At 37.0% G+C, this 24,824-nt stretch overlaps 1 protein-coding gene and 1 non-coding gene across 4 annotated transcripts in view; one reads left to right on the top strand and one right to left on the bottom strand.

Annotated features, from left to right (window-relative positions):
• The window catches only part of NRG3 (neuregulin 3), a 1,055,004-nt gene that overhangs the window by 859,907 nt on the left and 170,273 nt on the right, over positions 1–24,824 (top strand). The gene's annotated exons all lie outside the window — the stretch shown is intronic.
• Positions 22,749–22,820, bottom strand: TRNAE-UUC (transfer RNA glutamic acid (anticodon UUC)). The gene has a single exon. It is a non-coding gene; the product is annotated as a tRNA-Glu (tRNA).

Genomic DNA, 24,824 nt, shown 5'->3' with positions numbered 1-24,824 from the left:
GAGCCTGCGCATCCGGAGCCTGTGCTCCGCAATGGGAGAAAAAAAAAAAAAAAAAAACCTGTGTAAAAAAAAAAAAAAAAAAAGACCTGTATTAAAAAAAAAAAGTAAAATCCACTAGAGGTTACTTTCTACTTACTGTGAATTTTTAAAATCAAATTCCTTTTACTTTAACACCTCATTGATATCAGATGTATTTAAATAATATTTAATTAGGCATTAGGAAAGGGAGAGAATAGAGATCATTCAAGACTAAGAGAGAAGTTTCCGTGTGTTGCCACAAGTGAGTAGCATCTCAGATAAATGTAAATATCTGAAAGTCAAGGAGCAGGGGGGTATGCAGCAGCAGAAAATGGGTGCACAGAAGGGTTTGAACATATGTATCTCATACTTTATAAATCAGCCTGAGGCTGCCCTGCATGATCTAACTGCAGTGCAAACAAATGTTCTGCTCAAGGTGATCAGATTGGTAAACTCAGATTTGATGGACTAAAACTAAAAAACTAGAGATTATGGTAACTGCTCACAACCTTGCATGTCCTTGTCAATTTATGATGTTTACTCAGATGTATTGATTTCAAGATAGAAACATGTATCTTTCAAATCCTGACTATGTGACACACCAGGCTTAATGTGGAAGAAAAGGACCACCCATGAAGCAGTACTATCCACCAGACTCCTTTTGACTGTGTTGAATCCTCACAACAATCCTCTGAAGTAACACAAATTCTTGTCTAAGAGGAAGAAATTGTAACTTAGAGAGTATTAAGGAACTTGTCTGAGGCCATGTGACTCTTGGATGGGGAATTTGGGATTCAAACAGAGCTCTGTGAAGACCCAAACCCTTTCACTTCCTCTAAATCATTCTACCCTGCAGTAAAGGTACCTGTGTTGGATGGATGCAGACACATCCATCGATTTTGTTATAGTGTGACTGGGGAATTAGAGAACTTGATATATGGGTGTGGGGGCCGGTTTAGAAGTTTGTTTTGGAAATGTATAGTTAATATCTTGTAAATTGCATGTAAATATTTCTGCACTTATTTGTGTGAGACTTGACATGACAGAATAGGTAGGGAAATCCAATTACCCATCCATCTGCTGATAGATCAATGAAGACAACTGCAACAAAGTGTTTATTTCATCTTTGCTGAAGGGCATGTTTTACCAAACATTAGTTCAATAATCTCATTTGTAAATCTTAGAAATCTTGCCCTTTAAAATTATTCGCCTTAAACGATCTTTCTTTCCTTCCTTCCTTTAAAAAGTTATAAGAGAATCTCTCTTATGTCATTTGAAGAAGATTGCAGAGAACAAAGGAGGGCTTTTGTAGTTACTTTGGTGCTGATGAAAGATTATGGGCTTTTGAGTCAAAACACATCAATGTTCATGCATAAATAGTTGTAAGTTATGTGACCTTGATGAAGTCATTTAAACTGTCTACCTTTCCATTTCTTAAGTTGTAAAATGGAAGCAGTCATATCGTACAGGGTTGTGGTGAAAATTAAATGAGATAGTGAGCATAAAATCATTTAGCCTGGTATTTAGAACAGAGTAAGTGCACAGTAAATGCTAGCTACAAAATTACTGTCACTACTATTGCTGTAATCACACCTGGGAAAATTATTTATCTTTTCCAAGCCCCATATTCCTCTCAAGCATTCATTCACTTTTTTATTTTTAAATTTTATTGGAGTATAGTTGATTTACAATGTTGTGTTAGTTTCAAGTATACAGCAAAGTGATTCAGTTATACATATACATACCTTCATTCTTTTTAAGATTCTTTTCTCATATAGGTTATCACAGAATATTGAGTGGAGTTCCCTGTGCTATACAGTAGGTCCTTGTTGGCTATCTATCTTATATACAGATTCTTCTCTTTTAAGTGAGGCTTAAATGAGAAAGCATATGTTACATATTCATCACAACACAGAGCCTTAATCAACGTGAATGACTTTTCTCAATCTGTTTTCATCCAGACGCCGTTTTGTCGCCGAGTAACTGCCCTTTGTTAGGCTTGGGATTGTGGACAGTCAACACTGACACTACTTCCAGAGCCCTGGCATTTCAACATGGTCTATCAGTTTTCTGGGAAGATACACATTCTCAAATTTATCTTCCCTGACCAAAGGAGTCACCAAGTGTAGGGACTGTTGACCCACACTTAGTCTGATTAGGTATCAAATAGTTTCCTGCTATAGAAAATGCACTGCATTATTGGAGTTAGAGTGTCCCAAGTATACTGAAGTCAATCATATAACTTTATATCAGTTTCTCTTAGAACTTATCATTTTAATCTAATCAGCGCTCTTCAAATGTAATGTGCACACACATCCCCCAGTGATCTTGTGGAAATGGAGCTTCAGTTTCAGTAGGTCTGGGTCAAGGCCAGAGGTTCTGAATTATGAAGGTCCCAGATGATGAAGCCGCTGCAAGATCACACTTTGAGAGGGTCACAGTGTTAATGAAGCCACACCCTATTTAAACCTTATCTTTGACTAGCAGATGTTAGCAGACCTTCCTTTCGTCTTCTATTCTCCCCTCAGAGCTCTGTTTCCTTTTTTCAACACCGCTCCCTTTAAACGTGAAGGCACTTAAAGTAAAAATGCTAACTGCTCCTCAGATAAATCCTTTACTTGCATATCCACAAACCTTTTATCTGTGTTTTTATTATTCATTTTAGTATCATTCTGTCTTCTCAGCTTGGCAAACTCCTACTCATCCTTCTAGAGCGAGTTCAAATTTCTCCTCTTCTGTGATCACCTCCTTCCCAAAGTAGTACATTTTTTTCCTTCACTATGCTCCCCTGACATGTTGCACATATATGTTTAGCAATTATCCTTTTCTTCTGTAATTTTTATCTCTATTTTATATTCTTGATGATAATAGAACGCCATGAGGGAATTTTGGGTCCAGTTCCCAGCATCTGATGCTGTCTTGGCAGACACTGAACACTCAAAACAATTTAGGAGGCTGAAGGTATACAGTAGACCAAGCAGAGTCTATGGGAGACAGGCAAGGCTGGGTCCGACTTCCTGCTCCCCCATGATCGTTGTAAAGTTGTAAGAGTACCTTAACTTTCCTTGACCTCAGTTTTTTCACCTGTAAAAATTCGAATATTTTACGTTACTCTATAAGGCTGCTGTGAGGATTATATAAGGTAATATCTATGTTGCATTTAGCCCTAGTACCTGAGGAGTAGCCAATAACTGTTAATATCGTGGTTTCTTATTATTTTTTTGTTTGAGACTTACTTCAGATCATATCAACAGATGCTAGAATGCAATTCTTCCCCTTCCATTTTAGACTGAATGAGTTAATGTTATATTTATTTTATTACGGTCTCATAGTGTCCAATGTTATTTTTAAGACTCCCAAACTTTCATAGAGTAAGGGCTATTTAAATACTTAAAAATGAAATATATAAATGTTTATTATCTTGCATTTCACACGTTAGGCCCTTGAAAGACGTTTTTGAACTAAGTCATGAGAAAACTTCCTTTGAGCAACACTTCTTACATTTAAGCAACTTTATGACTGAGAGCATTCTGCATTTCCAAGGTCAACCATTTACTAAGGTACTTAATTTGCACATTGCGATATATAGTCTGCTGTGTCTGGTGTTCATTTCCACTGCTGTTTTTATGCCACAATCCCTCCTGATCCATCCGGCCAAGAACTTGCCTGAGATGTTCCCTCCCTCCTTGTGTCTCACTCTTTGCAGCAGAGATAAATGGATTAAGAACATGAAATAATCAGAGCACATCAAGTGGAGAAGACAATTCCTTTGCATAGAGCTGACTGCATTGATTGCAATTTAAATGCATGATGACTTCTTTCCCAGGAGTGTGAAAAAGAAATAGTTTACAAAATACCCAGGAAGTCTCTCAAGGAAACTAATTAATGGCATTATTATCTTAAGCACAGCAAAGATTATTGAAAAGTTTCCTGTTACTCAAAATACTTTAGAAAACAAATTATGATTACCTAGGATACTGTGCTTTAATGAATCTTTCATTGATTTTCTGTATGTTTACAGAGAGGGTTCAGACTTTATTTTCAACAATTTATACAGCACTTGCATGAGAAGGCTTCATATGCACTCGACAGAAAAAGTCATTTTCTGTTATAGCATGCCACAAAGCAAAAACCAAGAACTTGAAACAAAGGAAAAAATAACAGACCTGCCCCACATACAGTGTTTCTCTAGAATATATAACTAGAAATGGATTGGCTGAATTGAACGAGGGTGTGCATGTCAATATGTGCTAGGTAATACCACAGTTTTTACCAAAGTGGTCACAGAAATTGACATTTCAATTGCTTTGTATCCTTAAAACAGGTGGTATTTTTGACTTTTCAATTTTCCCATTTTGCTGTATTTATAAATGTATTTTGTCTTGGACTTAATATTTTCATCACCATATTTCTTATGTGTTATGGCCATTTGGATCCCCCTCTTCTGTTTTGAGAGCTTCTTCAAGTATTTTGCCCAAATTTCTCTTTGGTTACCAGGGTTTTTTTAAATTGGTTAATAATACTTCTTCATATATTCAAAATATTTGGCATGTGTGTGTCTGGTGTGTGCCTGTGTGTGTGTTGGAAATATACTATGATTTTTTTTAACATCTTTATTGGAGTATAGTTGCTTTACAATGGTGTGTTAGTTTCTGCTTTATAACAAAGTGAATCAGTTATACATATACATATGTTCCCATATCTCTTCCCTCTTGCATCTCCCTCCCTCCCACCCTCCCTATCCCACCCCTCTAGGTGGTCACAAAGCACCCAGCCGATCTCCCTGTGCAATGCAGCTGCTTCCCACTAGCTATCTATTTTATGTTTGGTAGTGTACATATGTCCATGCCATGCTTTCACTTTGTCACAGCTTACCCTTGCCCCTCCCCATATCCTCAAGTCCATTCTCTAGTAGGTCTGTGTCTTTATTCCTGTCTTACCCCTAGGTTCTTCATGACATTTTTTGGTTTTTCTTAGATTCCATAAATATGTGTTAGCATATGGTATTTGTCTTTCTCTTTCTGACTTACTTCACTCTGTATGACAGACTCGACTTACTTCACTCTGTATGACAGACTCTAGGTCCATCCACCTCACTACAAATAACTCAGTTTCATTTCTTTTTATGGCTGAGTAATATTCCATTGTATATATGTGCCACATCTTCTTTATCCATTCATCCGATGATGGACACTTAGGTTGCTTCCATCTCCAGGCTATTGTAAATAGAGCTGCAGTGAATATTTTGGTACATGACTCTTTTTGCATTATGGTTTTCTCAGGGTATATGCCTAGTAGTGGGATTGCTGGGTCATATAGTACTTCTATTTGTAGTTTTTTAAGGAACCTCCCTACTGTTCTCCATAGTGGCTATACTAATTCACATTCCCACCAGCAGTGCAAGAGTGTTCCCTTTTCTCCACACCCTCTCCAGCACTTATTGTTTCTAGATTTTTTGATGATGGCCATTCTGACCGGTGTGAGATGATATCTCATTGTAGTTTTGATTTATATTTCTCTAATGATTAACGATGTTGAACATTCTTTCATGTGTTTGTTGGCAATCTATATCTTCTTTGGAGAAATGTCTATTTAGGTCTTCTGCCCATTTTTGGATTAGGTTGTTTGTTTTTTTGTTATTGAGCTGCATGAGCTGCTTGTAGATTTTGGAGATTAATCCTTTGTCAGTTGCTTCATTTGCAAATACTTTCTCCCATTCTGAGGGTTGTCTTTTGGTCCTGTTTATGGTTTCCTTTGCTGTGCAAGAGCTTTGAAGTTTCATTAGGTACCATTTGTTTATTTTTGTTTTTATTTTCATTTCTCTAGGAGGTGGGTCAAAAAGGATCTTGCTGTGACTTATGTCATAGAGTGTTCTGCCTATGTTTTCCTCTAAGAGTTTGATAGTTTCTGGCCTTACATTTAGGTCTTTAATCCATTTTGAGCTTATTTTTGTATATGGTGTTAGGGAGTGTTCTAATCTCATACTTTTACATGTACCTGTCCAGTTTTCCCAGCACCACTTATTGAAGAGGCTGTCCTTTCTCCACTGTACATTCCTGCCTCCTTTATCAAAGATAAGGTGACCATATGTGCGTGGGTTTATCTCTGGACTTTCTATCCTGTTCCATTGATCTATATTTCTGTTTTTGTGCCAGTACCATACTGTCTTGATTACTGTAGCTTTGTAGTATAGTCTGAAGTCAGGGAGCCTGATTCCTCCAGCTCCGTTTTTTGTTCTCAAGATTGCTTTGGCTATTCGGGGTCTTTTTTGTTTCCATACAAATTGTGAAAGTTTTTGTTCTAGTTCTGTGAAAAATGCCACTGGTAGTTTGATAGGGATTGCATTGAATCTGTAGATTGCTTTGGGTAGTAGAGTCATTTTCACAATGTTGATTCTTCCAATCCAAGAACATGGTATGTCTCTCCATCCACTTGTATCATCTTTAATTTCTTTCATCAGTGTCTTATAATTTTCTGCATACAGGTCTTTTGTCTCCTTAGGTAGGTTTATTCCTAGATATTTTATTCTTTTTGTTGCAATGGTAAATGGGAGTGTTTTCTTAATTTCACTTTCAGATTTTTCATTATTACTGTATAGGAATGCCAGAGATTTCTGTGCATTAATTTTGTATCCTGCTACTTTACCAAATTCATTGATTAGCTCTAGTAGTTTTCTGGTAGCATCTTTAGGATTCTCTACGTATATTATCATGTCATCTGCAAACAGTGACAGCTTTACTTCTTCTTTTCAGGTTTGGTTTCCTTTTATTTCCTTTTCTTCTCTGATTGCTGTGGCTAAAACTTCCAAAACTATGTTGAATAAGAGTGGTGAGAGTGGGCAACCTTGTCTTCTTCCTGATCTTAGTGGAAATGCTTTCAGTTTTTCACCATCGAGGACGATGTTGGCTGTGGGTTTGTCATATATGGCCCTTATTATGTTGAGGAAAGTTCCCACTATGCCTACTTTCTGCAGGGTTTTTATCATAAATGGGTGTTGAATTTTGTCGAAAGCTGTCTCTGCATCTATTGAGATGATCATATGGTTTTTCTCCTTCAATTTGTTAATATGGTGTATCACGTTGATTGATTTGCATATATTGAAGAATCCTTGCATTCCTGGAATAAACCCCACTTGATCATGGTGTATGATCCTTTTAATGTGCTGTTGGATTCTGTTTGCTAGTGTTTTGTTGAGGATTTTTGCATCTATGTTCATCAGTTATATTGGCCTGTAGTTTTCTTTCTTTGTAACATCCTTGTCTGGTTTTGGTATCAGGATGATGGTGGCCTCATAGAATGAGTTTGGGAGTGTTCCTCCCTCTGCTATATTTTGGAAGAGTTTGAGAAAGATAGGTGTTAGCTCTTCTCTTGTAATGGTGATTTCTTAAAAATATATTTTTTAAAATAGAACTTCATTCTGGTCTATCGATAGAGAACTATTTATTTTGTTTTACAGAGACACTGGGTGTGTCATGTTATATCCTTCAGAAGGCAGGCGGCATCCCAGGGAAATATTAAATGTGACCTTTGAGCAGGCATGAGACCCAAAGAAGTCTGAGACCCTTTGAGGTCTCTTTGCCACCTTCTTTTATAAACATGACTTATATGTATTTCCACCTATGGTGATGACAGTTAAGGTCTGGAGTTATGGCAGGTTGTCTGAATATTTGGATGACACCATTATTTTTTATTTCTTTTATTTGTATGATTGGGCCATATGATTTCATATTTATTAAGTTTTTGCTATTTTTATAAAAATTCATATTAGAGACAAAGCATCCAGAGCTCATTCCCACATCACGTGGTAGCAGAAGATGGACAAGGTGGTGGATAGAAGTGAGGCTTCTCCTCAGGGACCCACAATTGCTATCAGAAAGGCAACTAAAGAAAGCCCTCCTTAAATCAAACCTGATAATTAGAGATTTTTTGAGTGTTTCTTTCTAGAAAAGGCATTAATTTTAAGATGTTCTTGTTTCACATTTCTGTTCTGCCTTTTGGAGTTGTCATGTGCCATTGGTACATAATTCCAGAGTAGCTAAACAGGAGGAGAAAAGAGAATCATTATGGAATAGCAAACAGAAACCTAGACACAAATGATGTAAATGGCAGTCTGATAGGGTTTCTGGAACCAGGGTGCAAAACTAGACAAGTCTCATCTTGCTCTTTAGTTGATCCTATGTGTTTCTGATAGAGTCTGTTGTAGAAAGGTTAATGCATCATTTAGGTAACCTCTAAGACACTCTTTGTTGATAACATTTTCAGTTCCTATTTGGCTTACGCTAATCATTTTATTTTTAAAATATTTCAACTCATTTTCTACATACACTTGAAAGACTCAATCTCCCATTTTCCTTCAACCCTTCCTTGCTTTAATTTGTTGGAACTACAGCTCTCCTGAACACTGTTTGCTGCCAAGGCTCTAATTGTTTTCAGACAAAAATGTCATGGGAGGAAGTCACCATCTAAATCTGTGTTTTAGCGTCTTTCTTTTCCAAATTTTTGCAGTACCTTTCCAACAATTTCTTTCTTTCTAATAATGTTCAGCTTATAAATGAGACATCTGTCAAAGTACATATAAAGATGAATGTTATAAAAATGAAATGACATCTAATTTTTTATTTATTTAGGTGATATCTTGCCCTATTTATTTTCATTACACTTGAGACATATTAATTGCATTTTCAGTAACATCAGTTTAAACCAATAATTTTTAAAGCACTCAGTAGAAAGAACTGATGGTCATTGGATAACTTCTTTGTTCCTGGAGATTTACTAACATCATCTTAACACCTCAGAACAACAAGATGAGCAAAGTATTATTTCTAGATATACCTAACGAAGGCTCAGAGGCTGCCACACATCCAAGTGACATCATTATACGCAGCAGAGCTAGGACTACAGTGGGACTACAGTGTAGGACTGTGGGACTACAATGTGGAACTACAGTGTAGTCTCCTCTATCTCTGGAACTTTAAGTGTGGTGCAGGCCAGCAACATCACCATCCCCCAGGAACTTGTTAGAAATGCAGAATTTGAGTGCCACCCCAGACTAAATGGCATCAGAATCTTTGTTTTAACAAGATCCCCAGATGAATCATATGCATATTAAAGACTGAGAAGTACTGATTTATACAACATGCCTCTGAAGCAGGGTGGTATTTTTTGTTGTGTTTTTCCTATTTCTCATCTTCTATGACTGCAAAGACAAACATGTGGTATACTTTAAACAAGTTTATTTTTATTTCCCCGCAAAACACATTTAATTTTTGTAAGAACATTCTGGGGAGATCTCATAGCACTATTCAAATTCTTTTTCTTTCTTTACTTTTCTCACAGACAATTCCTTTTCTTCTCCATCTTCTAACATCTATTACAATTTTCTCCAGCAAATTAAGTCCATTTATTATAAGGTGGCAATGGATCTGGTGTTTTCCGTTTTGTATAGTGAAGAAAGAACATTTATGGGTTAATTCATACATTCTGCACATATTTCCAATTCATTTTTCATCTTCCTTAAGTAATTGCTCTTATATATATGCCTTGGGCATGATTATTTGTGCATATGTAGTAAAAAGAAAAGAAAAAACCTCCAAAATATCAAGAGGTTATTTTGAATAAATACCTTAGAATTTCTTTTTTCATTTTAGCCATTTCTAGCTTGTAAAACACACTTTCTATTTACAGTGGGTATCACTAACTTAAATCAGAATGATACAAGACTAATTTGGATCATTTTACTAAATGTCCCAGGAAATAAATATAATGATTGATTTAAACCTGGTAAAGAAATTCACTCATTCCATTTTGCCATTATGGATTACTTATTATTCTTGGTGGACAAATGACATTATATAATTAAATATATATATATATTTTTTGTTTGTTTCAATTTTATGATGTTCTTAGGATGATATAGATGTGTGTGTTCTCTCATAGATGATTATATATGTATTTTTCACATAGCCTTAGAATAGGAAAATATTTATGATTAAACTATATTTTGTTTTTTCGAAATACTTCTTCATTATTTTGCCTTTGCAAGAAAACCTTCGTCTACTCATGATTAATAAATTTATACATGCTTTGTTTTTTAAAATCCAACCCAGAATGTAGAGAACTAAGGTTATCCCAAAATTGTGATTTTATCTGTTCAATAGATGTTCATTGTTTATTTTCTGCATGTTTTCTTGTAATACGGTGATGAGAAAAGATATGATCCCTGTCCTTATGTAGTTGACAATACTATGGTGAGGGAGTCATATAAACACTAAATTACTACATCGGGAGTCAGTGCTACAGTGATGTCTGCCTCACAGTAGAGGTGTGATTTATCTTGAGATTTGAGGGATAACGGCAGATAAATGGGCTTAGAACTGAAGGCAAAGAAATTTGGAATGATGGCATATGGATGGAGCAGCAGTGAGAAGAGGCAGTGGTGAGAGATGAAGCTGGACAGGCTGGCTGAGGCCAGTTCAAGGCAGCATATAAGTCATATGAAGAAGGGAACAAGCCATGAGAAGTCATTAAAGAACCCTCACCCATAATATTCAGTATTTATTCAGTAAGGGCCATGTGCCAAGCATTGTGCTGGTGATTGTACATGGTGTGCAGTCTAATCTTCCATTTCCATTTTATATATGAGGGGGAAAATGGTGAATCTTACAGTGTATTACACAAAGTAGAGCGTCTGGGATTTGAAGCCAAGATTTGCTGTTTCTAACACTCACTCTCCTTTTTAAATTATGAAATATATCATTTATTCAAAGAATACATATTACATATATGTAAAATATAACAAAAAAACAATACTATGCTCCCATCTACCCAGTTTAACATATCAGAACATGAGTAAAACAACTGAGGTCTCCTTTATGCCCCTCTGAAATCTAAATATTCTCCAGTGGATAAGGTTCTTAAATTTGTACACGTCTCCACAATATATGGTTTGTTTGTTTCTTTGTTTATCTATCTTTTATTGTGAAAAGAACACTTGACATGAGATCTACCCTTTTCACAAAGTTTTCAGTGCACAATACAGTATAGTTGACTATAAACACAACATTGTACAGCTGATCTCTAGAACTGACTCCTCTTGCATGACTGAAACCTTATGTTTTTGGATTAAAAGCACCCTATTTCAGGAACTCATTTAAATAGTAAAATCCTTAACGTATATTTTGGTGACTTTTTAAAATTCCATTTTCTATTAGTGAGATTTAGCTCTGTTGACTCATGTAGTTATAGAGAACATACTTTCCCAATTCACTTATATTTTAGCCTTATGACGGCTATTTGTTGTTTCTGTCTTTTTGCTTCTACTGTCAGCATTGCTGTAACATTTTTATCTATGTCTCATCATGTACCTGTGCGAAAAGTTTCTCTAGAGTATTGACTATATCTAGGATGCTATTTCTGGGTTGCAGTAAATGTTCATATTTAATTTTAAAATATAGTACTAAATCGTTTTCCAAGTTGATTTCACTGACTTAAAACCCCATCCTTACAATCTGCTTTCCATGACCTTGTCAATAAGTACATTAAAAAAAAAAAAAAAATCTGGGCTAATCTCATGGGTTGTAAATGGCATTTCAATAATCCAATTACTAGGCAGGGTTTTTTTTTTTTCCTCTTATAATGTATTTACGTTTATACTTCTTCTTTCCTGAAAAGCCCACTTGAGCTTTTGAAAGTTTTTCTTATCGATTTATAAGTGGTCTTTTCATATTCTGGATGCTCATCCTTTTGTCCATTATCTGTACTGCAAATGATTTTCCCAGTTTACGGCTTATTTATTTGAATTTTTTGATAAACACAAGTTCATAATTATACTATAGTTAGACTCGTCAGACTCTGTCCTTATTCTCTGTGTATTTTGTGTCTTAAGAAAAGTAACCCTAGCCTGAGGTCATGGATCTGTTCTGCTCTATTTTCTTTGAAAAGTTTTGAAGATACGATTTTTAGATTTAAGCATTAAACCCATTTGGAATTGACTTTTCTGAATGAGTGTGTGACGGATCTCTGTGCTGTTTTTCTCCACGTGGTTGTTTTTGAAGAACTTTAGGCAGAGTTGTTGCATGAGTCCATTTTTGCTTGAGGATAGACTTGGTTAATATGTGACTAAAGACAAGAGACCAAAAATGAAGCCACTATCATGATCCCAGCAAGAGACACTGAGGGTCTGAATTAGGGCCACGTCAGTAGCGTGGACAGGGAGACATAAAAATTGTTTTGGAGCCACAAACAGTAGAACTTGGTATCTGATTTTAGTGGGCATAATTAACATTCTGGTCTATAGTTTTTTTTCCCTGAATTTTAAAGTAAAATATTTTACTGCCCTACGATGTACTGGTGTCCTTGAGTGTCCTCTACTTGCAGTGTTCTTCCTTTAGACATTTGCAAGTCTCCTTCCCTCATTTCCTTCAAGTCTCTGCTGAAATGCATTTTTTAAATGATGGCCCCTTTGAGTACCCTTTATAAAACAGCAATATCTTTCTCCTGAGCGTAGACACATACAAATACCTGGTAATCTCTAGTTCCTTATGATTTATTACCATCTTTGCATGATTATTTTTATAGGGTCTGTGTATTTTCTCTAGATTATAAGCTCTATGAGGGAAGAAGCTTCATCTGTTTGTTTACTGCCGTATCACCAGGGCCTATGCCAATGTCTGTTAAATACTCATCGAATAAACACATGGGCAGAGAGTAATTTATGCCAATGAAATATATTCTCTTTTTAAAAAGAGGGGCTTGTATAGATCTAATGTTTTTGAAATGTTAACAGATTTTCACTTTTCCTACAATGGCAGAATTCTGGGGAGATGGCAGTGACCCACTGGGCTAAGAGTCACCTTCCTCCCAGATCTCATTGTAATATTTATAAAACAACTTAAGAATAAAGATGACAAGCAGAAGGAATCATTGTGAATATCCCAATTCGGCCTGCACTTACCTGGGTGAGCCCATCCATCATCTTTATTACACATTGACAATAAAAGCAGTGGTCTCTAAATTAACTGAACCTTTAGAGATGAAACAAAATAAAACTATGAACATAACCGGCCTGCATCTCGACACCTGCCTGGATTGAGGCAAAGCCCTTCCTGTCTATTCCCCCTCCCTGCTCTGCCGTAGAGCTGCATTCACCAGCAGTCTTCTACTGGACTGGCTTTGAAATGTTCAGTTAGTGCGCCTTGTCTGTTTAAATCTGCTTTAGAGAAGAAACCATGATAAGATGATTAAATAAACATGTAAAACTACTTGCGGGCTGGATACCGTATAGTCTTTGGTCACATTAGAGTTTGGTAAGCATGTTTTATCCATTCCGCACCTTAGAAACAGAAACTTTAAAAACTGCCTTAGGTGTTGGCATCTACTCTGATCACAGCTGACTTAGATGACCCCCAGTCATCTAAGCAAGTACCTCGCTCTTCTAGGCCAGGTTGTCTTCAAATGTTCATGTGTTCATGCATTAGCAGGAGATCTTGTTGAAATGTAGATTCTGATTCAGTAGGTTTGGGTTGGGGGGTGGTCTAAGATTTTGCATTTCTTACAAGCTCCCAGTTGATGTTGAAAAACCTAGTACATGCACCACACTTTGGCCCCTAGACTTCTGGTCAAAATATTGAATATTATCAATGTAAGGTCGGATCTTAACAAAACGGCACCGCGAAACAGAGGAAAGCTTCAAGTGAGCTTTATTAGGGAGCGCTCCCGGGCGAGGTTCACTGGTCCGAGAGAAAGGGGCCAGAGAAGTCGCGTCCAGTACTGGATGAGGGGAATTTTTATTGGGGTAAAAGCAGAAGGCGGCTTGCAAGGGGAGGGGGTGGTTTGCTATACAGGGTAATTCCTTATGTGGTGAGGATACAGCAGGGCCAGGTGTTGGTTGGTCTGTTGTGGGGCGTAAGCCCATTTTCCCTTCCCGTCAGCCCCATTGTTTTCTGGGCAGGAAGTTAGAGTCTCTTGTTGATTCCCAGAACAGGTGAGGTCGTTATGTCCCAATGCCTCTCCTACCTCATACTGGTCGATGTTTTCTCTTACCCCCCGGGCCTCCTTTCACCCGGGCCAATGGACCTTACAATCAACCCGCATTTAAAGATGAATTTTCTTTTAAGACAAATTATTGGAACACACTAGGCAATGAAGATGCTTAGGTTCAGAATAAAATCTACTTTGAAATATATATTTTATATAGAATTAAATAAAATATTAGGATGAGATATTTTTCTTTTAATCCTAGATTAGATGAAAAATAATTGATAGTGCTTAAAGCTGTAGTGAAATGTGGACAAAATATAAATAAGATCTTTACTGTATATAGATGAAAAGCAGAATCAACATTGCTAAAAATCAAATTAGAGAACCATAAGATGAATTTAAAAAACATACTTAGGATGCAGAAGAAACGTCTCAGGAGATAAAGTTAACATAAGAGTACATGAATGACACAGAGCTCAGAACACAGAAATGCTGCAAGAGGTGAATGGACTGGAATCAATAATTATTAACAGAGGAAAATCTTCTAGAACTATAAAGACTCTTGAGGGCAAGAGGCTTACCTTATACAGGTAAAATGACTAAGTAGAAACTAACATATAGACATTCTCTGATAATTTTTTTTTAAACCTTAAAGCAAAAATAAGGAGCTTAATTCTACCAAATACAAATTCGTTCATTTTCAAAGGAAAACCAGACTAGATTCGAATTTCTCCTCTACAACAATCAAAACCAGAAAGCAATAAAGAAACATCTATAAAACGTTAGAAAAATCAAATGTAAACCAAGATTTTACAACTTGGCATGTTGTCCTGAAATGTAGTAACAACAGAAAGACATTTTCAGTCCTACTAAGACTCAAGAGAGTTATTAGCAAGCGCCAGTCACTCAGACCTGTGCTCATATCACTAAAGGCAGACCACAGAATGAACTCCCATTTCTGAAATGTGTACTTTTTTTTATGGTTTAGTCAAATTACAGAGGTTAATAAATAAAAACACAAAAAATATTATCCATACCTCTTTTGTATCATTATTGTACATTGTATTATTGTTTTATAGTTATTTCCTTCTGAGACCTTTCCTCCATAGCATGATAATCTTAAGGGCAAAGACCTTTATTAACATTTAACACCTTTATCTGTTTTATCTGATATTTGCTCTGAAAGTATTTGTTAATTAAATGTGTTGTCTTTTGTGGCATCATCTCATTTAAATCCATTCTCTTGCCTCCTACACCTGATCATGTTGAAAACATTTGTGGAGGGAACTATAGAAATCACTAACAAATCTAATTTAGAGATTTTATATTGTGGCAATCTTTTCCAAACCAAATTTTAATATTCAAAGCAGTTGGGGCTCCAAGCTGTGTTTGACACAGCCTGGCCTGGTGGGTGATGCCCCAGTCCCAGACACATAGAGTGACAAGGCTGCTACTTAGGAGAAGTTACTGGCGTTCTCTGCAGGTGGCATGGTTGACTCCTAGGAATGTTGTTCATTTCACCACAAAACTCTGCTCACAGTTGTCTGTACAGGTTTATCTGGATCTCTGATGTAGTTTGTAGTATAATTCAGTTGAAACCATTTCATTCCAAGCACTCATAATGAAGTGGTTTTCTTTTTTTCTTTTTTTTAACATCTTTATTAGAGTATAATTGCTTTACAGTGGTGTGTTAGTTTCTGCTTGATAACAAAGTGAATCAGTTATAAGTATACATATGTTCCCGTATCTCTTCCCTCTTGCGTCTCCCTCCCTCCCACCCTCCCTATCCCACCCCTCCAGGCGGTCACAAAGCACCAAGCTGATCTCCCTGTGCTATGCGGCTGCTTCCCACTAGCTATCTACCTTACATTCAATTACATCAGTATATAGCTTTACAAATAGGTCTTTTCATTGGCCATTATTTGTTTACATCACTGGGTTAATTTTGGCAAACGCACTAATTCGTAGAGTACTATGAATTATAATTATGCTAAAATAGAAAAAAATAAAATGACTATTAACATATTAAAAATTAGAACCAGAAAAGTATTTAGAGACTTGTCTAGGATTAATTTTATAAATAATATAAATTACGATCATTATTAGTAAATGGTATTGCACATTCTGAAACCTAGAGACTGCATCCAAGAATACTAATAAGGAGGACTGGGGAGCCAAGGGGAGAGTTATTGATCTTTGTGTTAAATATTTTAGTGCTCTGTAGTCCTGCCATGATGCCTCTAAAGCAGAGGGACTTAGAGCTGCTTCTGACCCATGAGGAAACACTTCACCCTGTGAAACCCTTAGAGTTGATTATTTTCTGAGTTTTAGGATCAAACATTTAGGAATTTTATTTTGTTTTTTTGAATTTTGAATTTCTGTATTTTCATGTATATCTGCAGTTTCATGTATATCATTTCATTTCATTCTTAGCAATAAACTTGATTAGGTCACAGTGAATACTTACGAGTACTGAGTTTCTTTCCCAAATGGTCTAGCCAAATTTTTTGAGGTCTCCTGCTAGCTCTACCTCTGAAGATTTCACTTCAAAGTACTCCACCTGCCATGGCTGAATCATCAACTGTCCTTTGCAAAAGGCCTAGGATTGTTTTTTTCTCCTTGGGTCTGGTTATCCATCAGACCCAGAGGAGCTTATGAGAGCTGGCAACCTAAGCACAAGGTGGTAATAACAACAATTTACATTTATCAAAGACTTAATGTGTGCCAGGCACTTTTTTAAAGGACTTTGCTTGCATTATTTCATTTAATTCTCAGAATAACTCCATGAGGTATTATCATACCCATTTTGCAGGCAAGGAAACTGAGGCATAGAGAGTTTAAGTTACTTGCCTGAAGTCTAAAAAACTTCCAAAAGGTAGTAAAAGTTTTGCAGTGGAGACTGGATTATGAACACAGAGGGTCAGTTTCCAAAATTTCAGTTCTTACTCTGCCAAACGGTGCATTATATTAATACAAGTATGCCCCCCTCCTTTTTCAAACTCTGATTATAAACACAAGCATTATGGTTCATTTTAAAGTATGATTCTAGGATTGGGTTGCTTGTTATTTTGATACTGAGCTGCATGAGCTGCTTGTACAGTAGGGAGGTTCCTTAAAAAACTAAAATAGAACTCCCATATGACCCAGCAATCCCACTACTGGGCATATACCCTAAGAAAACCATAATTCAAAAAGAGTCATGTACCAAAATGTTCATGAAGCACTATTTACAGTAACCAGGACATGGAAGCAACCTAAGTGTCCATTGACAGATGAATGGATAAAGAAGATGTGACACATATATACAATGGAATATTACTCAGCCATAAAGAGAAATGAAATTGAGTTATTTGTAGTGAGGTGGATGGACCTAGAGACTGTCATACAGAGTGAAGTAAGTCAGAAACAGAACAACAAATACCGTATGCTAACACGTATATATGGAATCTAAGAAAAAAAAAGGTCATGAAGAACCTAGGGGCAAGAGGGGAATAAAGTCACAGACCTACTAGAGCACGGACTTAAGGATATGGGGAGGGGGAAGGGTAAGCTGTGATAAAGTGAGAGAGTGGCATGGACATATATACACTACCAAACGTAAGGTAGATAGCTAGTGGGAAGCAGCCGCATAGCACAGGGAGATCAGCTCGGTGCTTTGTGACCACCTAGAGGGATGGGATAGGGAGGGTGGGAGGGAGACGCAAGAGGGAGGGGATATGGGGACATATGTATACATACAGCTGATTCACTTTGTTATACAGCAGAAACTGACACACCACTGTAAAACAATTATACTCGAATAAAGATGTTAAAAAAATAAATAAATAGAAAGTACTGTCATAGTTGGTGGTCTGCTAGGCATTTTGCATGTGCAGCTTGCTTGAATGCTTGCAATTCTGTAGTGTGGGGTCTATGCCTTTATTCATTTTACAGAGAAGTAGAGAAGTAGTTACACAAGTTCCTAGAAGCCATATAGCTGATAAGTGCTGGAGTAAAAGCCCAAACCCACCATATTGACCTACTTGTAGATAAGTGTTTTATTATCATTGCTCTAAGATTGTACATTACAGATATACCTATCCTCCTAGTTTAATTAAGAGTCTTGCAAAAGCCATATTAATGTTTTTTTGGCTTTGGTCATACTGACCTTTGAATTTTTTTTTAATTGCTGTGACATCCTGAAGAAATTTATCGTGCCTTCCCCAGAATTTCAATAAAATGCCCAGTACTTCTTGCTTTATTTCCTAATCTAGTTGAACTCAGGATCTTCCCTGCATCTCATCTTGAATGACTGCTGCTTTGGCCCAGATGTGGGGCGTGGCCCCTTTTCTTTGATTTCCTCACCCTGTGCCAAACGAATAGCAAAGGTTTGGGGCAATGGAGGTGGTGTTTGTATAATGGTTTACTATAACAACAAAAACTTACAATTAAAAATTTTACACTTTTCTTCTTAATCGTTTTTGGGTTCACTATCTAACCTCATCAAAAATTTCTCTTTCTGATCTTTTTCTTGGGCTCTCCACCTGCCCCCATGTGGCTAGAACCCTCTTCTTCCTTCTCCTTCTGATGCCCTGAGAATCTGAACTCCATTCTCTTTGCCCTAGAAATCTCAAAATTCACCTTACTGTAACATGTAGATAAAAGTAGTCTCTTTGATGAAGTTCTTAGTCTTCCAGATCAGCCCTGAGAGTGTTCATTTTATAAGGCAGACTGTCTAGGTATTTTCATAAATGAGCACCCTTCTACTAGAAAGTAACAAATTGTTTTCCTGAATGAAAATGTACTTTCTATGGAGTAGAAGGAATTGTTGTATCAGTTCTGTTTTTAAATAAAGAATGTTCTTCCCTTTTCCGTTCTGACGAAAAGATTGCCCCAGCTTTGGGTCTTCTTTTGTGCTTTTGTCTCTTCCCCTTTAATCCAGCAAATCTACTAATGGTTTTCTAAGTCATATACCCTCCTGGATCTTGGAGTTCTTTGGAAACTTTTGCTTTCTGAATCACCTTCTACCTCTTCTCCACTCACTGGATCTGTCCCAGGGTACAGTAGCAAAATTACCATTTACTAGCTGATATAACTGAAGCCCAGTAATATTTACTAATTTGCTGAGTGTCAAATGGACCTGAGCTTGATCTAAAACCCCACCCACTAAGAGTTTTAAGTAGGAAAAATGTAAATGTTCTTTCCATATAAATCTTACCTTTCTGAGCGCTCTGTGGCCTTTCTGGCACTTGTCTTAGTCGTTCTTTTTTTCTTTTATATAGACCTTTTTCTTCTGTTACCTCTGTTTCTGTACTGTTGTGCTCAAATTGGCCCAATTTTGATTCAGTTAAACCTGAACTCTGAACTTGTCCCCAGGAAGAATGAAGATTTATGCCCTACAATACTAGGTGAAAATGAATTAAATGGGAATAAATAGAGCTGCTCTTGCCAAGGAGAGGGCCAGGATATTATACTGGAAGTTCAATGTGCCGCCCATCCAGGAGTCTTTTTCACTGGGAACTTCTAGGATAAACAGACTCTTCCCCATTGAATGGCTTTTAGTACCTCTCCCTTGTTCCATTCTGTACCGAAGCTCTCTGAAGCAGAACATGGCTGATCCTTGCAGAATCACTGCAGACCCAGCTTGCTCAGATCAGGAAGGTAGAGCTGAGTTAACAAGCAAACAGCAAGGACCATTTATGATGAGTAAGAAGGGCCCTTGAAGAGGGCAACACACTGCCTAGGAGAGATAAGACAGTGTAGGACAGGAGCCCTGTGAAAGGGAAACCAGATGACCAGGTTATCTTCTACTGGACACGCGGGTCACAGCTCTTCACTAGTTCCTTCTCAAGAAAGGTCTGGACCCTGAGACCAGACCAAAGATACAACTCTTGATTTACATCTTTCTTTTAATTTTAAAGTATATGTATATGCTGTATTTTATAGGGAGTCTTTAAAGTTTTTCTCAGCATAAAACTTCAAATTAATATCCTCTAGCCATTGTTATCTATAAATTTCTGAGCTGAACGGATCTATCTGAATTCTTCCAATTCTAATGAAGGGGAAACTGTACAGCAACTCCCACTCTCCTTCAACCTGCGTCATCTCATCCTGCCTTGCCCAGACCCACCCACCCTTCAGAAAAGCAGGCTCCCCCAGACCAGCTTAGTGCTCTAAATGTTAAACACATCTGATTGTCCCTCCAAATCTATTTGAAATTCAATTTTTGCTTTGGAGTTTTTGTTGACCTGCTCTAACTACATGTCATTCATTTACTTTGAAGAAAGTGGTTATATTTCCATGATTTTTTTTATCCGAAGTAATCATGATAATGTCTTTATGAAAAGTTGTAAAAAACATAATTAAGAAATCTTTTGTAATTAGGATCACTCAGACTACCAAATTTTCAAGCTCAGGCTTGTTTGAAGTCACCATTAACTTTTTTATTATCATTAATGGAGAATTTAGTCCTATTAAAATTAGGGTAGATATCGTTTTCTCTCTCTGGCTCAGCTAATGAGTTTGGTATTCACTGGAACTTATTGTGAGATGCTGCAAAGCCAGAGCGGTGTAGACCACACTGGAATAAGATTTTATGAGGAAAACATAAACAAGCATATACTGTCAAACAGATCATTCTGAATGGTGTGGTACAAAGTTTGGAATTAAAAAACCTAATTTAAATTCTAGCTTGTTCATTTACTCATTCATCACACAAATATAGAGTGTCAAGTCTAAGTGAGGCACTAAAGACAGGCACGATTTCCCAACAGTGTGACCTGATGCTAACAATTATATCCTCTCTGTTTCTTTAAGAATACATGAAGGATATATCTATTATTTTATAGTATAATACTTACATTAAAATATAATAATATTTACCCAGGTTTCTTATGAGTATTTAATGAAGTGTGTATTAAAACAGATGAGACAACAGAGATGGAATTACTTTATAAATTCTGAATTAATGGTTGTAACTATTGTTGTTTGTGCTAATAATGGAAAATATTTTACTCTGGGTCCTGTACTGAGTTCTGTAGGAAAGAAGAAGTTATATAAGGCTTTGTTATTGCTTAGCATTTCCAGCAATGGCAAGATTTAGAAAACACAAAGTAGTGTGGAAAGTGAATTCCCAGGCTGAGGTCAAGTACTGCAACTGGCAAATGAGGTCATTAGTGAAAAGGGCCATCCATGGATGAAGAGGAGGGGGCATTTGATGAAGGCAGCAGTGCCCTGGCTGCTGTTTTAGGGAAGGGTGTACAGAACTGAACCTTGAGAGTTGGAGAAATTCTGTGCACAAAGGTGGGGCAGGTCTAGGAATGCACACAGGACATCAGTCTAGTTAGAGGATGGTTTTGAGAATGTTAAGGTGAGTGATACAGCTTAGAACTAAAATTGAGGAGGGTTTTGAACAACTAAGATTGAGGAGAGTTTTGAATAGCAGAGAGAAGAGTGGAATGGTTCTATTTGAAGTGCTGATGTCATGTAACATCAGATGGATGTCCTAGAATCTTGATTTATCAGTTGTTACTTTCCGGTATGGACAAGTTACAAACTCTAAGGCTTAGTTGCCCCATTTGTGAATATCTGTCTCTCATCATTGCTACGAAGATTAGATGAGATAAAATTCATCACATTGTCTGGCATATATTAGATACTTAATAAGCTTTAGCTATTTTTTTTTCTATTCTCCTTTCTCTTCATAGTTGCAGTGGGACTTTTGCCTTTACATTAGACTTTAATTGCCTCACGATTGTTTCCCTGCACATTTTATAACTAGATGTCTCTTATTTATACCATCTACTTCCTATAGAGTCTGAGAACTGAAATTACTGTCTTCAGAACTTATCTAGCAAGCTAAACAGATAAGTTGATGTTTAGTTTAATGTAGCCCTTAAATTTTTCCCTAATCAATTGAAATTATTGCTTTATCTAAGTCAAAGTTCTTTAAAACATTTGAATTATATGAATAACATCCAGGATAGAAGAAGTATTACTATTTAAGTATTCTCCACTATCTATTGCCTGTTCTCTACTTATTACAAGAAACAAGCTATTTCTGAGTGTTGATGCCTCCTTCAGATTTGAGTTCATTTTATTAAGTAGCTGAAGACATCAACCATCAGCATACATTTCTTTATCCTAAATAAATGGTGACCTTTCCTTTAATCTTTTTTTGGTGACTTCTCATTAGAGAATAGATCAAGATGATAAAATGAGAAGAGTCTTCCCTTGCTTCAATTTAGCTTTGTGTTATTGTTTTGCTCCAATTCGTTGCAGCTACAATATCAAAAAGTTTTTTGATACACGTTAAGAAGAGAAGCAATTTTATAATACTTTCAGTGACTGAGAGAATCTTAAAAATGACTTTGATTCTACTGTCTTCTTCAAGCAAGGCACTTATTTCCTCTTCCTTTTCCATTCTTTGTGTCATGACCTCATTTTATTCCAAGCACCATCACTGTCCCAGTGACCCCAGAACTCACCTGAGCAAAGGAGACGTATACTAGTTGCCCCGTTTGTCCTTATCATGTCGTCCATCTGCCCTACAGTATGTCCTCCTACTGCCCCCTTTCCAGCCCCACCAACCTTCCTTAAGTGCAAGACCTCATTTCCTCTCCACTGCTTGCTAGAAAGGTTCTCTGAAGGAATCTCTTTGCTGCTGATTACTTATTTCTCCGAATCATACTGCACACTGCTTCCAACATCATCTTGCCTCTGCTTCAAGATTTAGAAACGATTTTTTTTTGGCTGCGTGGCTTGCAGGATCTTAGTTCCCCGACCAGGGATTGAACCCGGGCCCTGGTAGTGAAAGTGCCAAGTCCTAACCACTGGACCATCAGGGAATTCCCTAGAAAAGATTTTTGAACCAGAAGGTAAAAGACAGCATCTTGGTCTGGTTGAAGGAAGTGTTCCTACACTTCACTTGAAAAAAAATCACAGATTCCTGGGCCCACTCCCAAAAATTGCTGAATCTGTTTTGGATAATAATCCTGGAAATCTCTATTCTTAGTAAGCACAACAGGTGATTATTATAGGTAGGTTTGTTTAGAAATGCAGCCCTGCAGAGTACACAGAATGGAGATCTGGGAGTCTGAGAATCCCAAGTTAGAATTGCAGTAGCACATTTAATTCCTGCAGAGAACTGGGGAAGTCATTTAGCTTCCCTAACTATGTCTTCCCATTCAAAAATGGAAACATTACCGACTTAACACTCATCATTGTTGTGAGGCTAAAATATGAGAAAATACATAAAAATACTGACACTTAAGTATACTAGATTCTTCTGCTTTCTTTTCTAATGCAAACAATGGCTTTTCTGAAACTTGGTGAAAAGACTGACTGCTACTTGTTTTCCCTCTCGCCATATAAGCTTGTGAAAAGCCGACTTGAATTCCGGAACCATAGCTGTGGCTTTGGTTTCCCTGCAGACAGATGAGTCAACAGAGACCTGGAGGACCAAATATAAAGGTTTTCACGGTCCCTTGAGAAGTAAGAGAACTGGTAGAAACATCTGTGCCTCATGGAGACTAGGACAGTCTGGACTTATAATGGAAAGCTATCAGGACATCCTCAGAAGAGGGTCCAGGAGGAAAGCCTGCCCCGGGAGTGACAAGGGTCCATACCTGAGCACCACAACCAGGTTGTGGTTGTGGAACCAGGTTGTGGAACCAGGTATGATGGTTCCAACTTTTCCATACCTTCATCAACACCTGCTGTTATCTGTCTTTTTGGTTCTAATGATCCTAGTGAGTGTGAAGTAGTGTCTCATTGTGATTTTGATTTTTATTTCCCTAATAATTAATGATATTCAGTGTTTGTTTCATGTGCTTATTGCCTGTCTACATTTCTATATATTCTATGGAGAAATGTCTCTTCAAATATTTTTTCTGCATTTTATTTCATTAATATTTTTTATAGCAGGTTCTTATCAGTTATCCATTTAATACATATTAGTGTATACATGTCAATCCCAATCTCCCAGTTCATCACACCAACACCATCACCCTACCACTACCCCCTTGGTGTCCATATGTTTGTTCTCTACATCTGTGTCTCAATTTCTGCCCTGCAAATCAGTTCATCTGTACCATTTTTCTAGGTTCCACATATATGTGTTAATATACGATACTTGTTTTTCTCTTTCTGACTTACTTCACTCTGTGTGACAGTCTCTAGATTCATCCACGTCTCTACAAATGACCCCATTTCGTTCCTTTTTATGGCTGAGTAATATTCCATTGTATATATGTACCACATCTTCTTTATCCATTCATCTGTCAATGGACATTTAGGTTGCTTTTATATCTGGCTATTGTAAATAGTGCTGCAATGAACATTGGGGTGCATGTGTCTTTTTGAATTATGGTTTTCTCTGGGTATATGCCCAGTAGTGGGATTGCTGGGTCATATGGTAATTCTATCTTTAGTTTTTAAGGAACCTCCATACTGTTCTCCATAGTGGCTGTATCAATTTACATTCCCACCAACAGTACAGGAAGGTTCCCTTTTCTCCATACACTCTCCAGCATTTGTTGTTTGTAGATTTTCTGATGATGCCCATTCTAACTTGTGAGAGGTGATACCTCATCGTAGTTTTGATTTGCATTTCTCTAATAATTAGTGATGTTGAGCAGCTTTTCATGTGCTTCTTGGCCATCTGTATGTCTTCTTTGGAGAAATGTCTATTTAGGTCTTCTGCCCATTTGGGGATTGGGTTGTTTGTTTTTTTAATATTGAGATGCATGAGGTGTTTATATATTTTGGAGATTAATCCTTTGTCCATTGATTCATTTGCAAATATTTTCTCCCATTATGAGGGCTGTCTTTTCATCTTGTTTGTAGTTTCC

The sequence above is a fragment of the Aethalodelphis obliquidens genome, unplaced genomic scaffold, assembly GCF_003676395.1.
Source record: "Aethalodelphis obliquidens isolate GAN/ISIS:26980383/991018 unplaced genomic scaffold, ASM367639v1 scaffold37, whole genome shotgun sequence".
Lineage (NCBI taxonomy): Eukaryota > Metazoa > Chordata > Mammalia > Artiodactyla > Delphinidae > Aethalodelphis > Aethalodelphis obliquidens.
The sequence above is the reverse complement of the archived record's forward strand: the minus strand, read 5'-3'. Positions and strand labels throughout refer to the sequence as shown.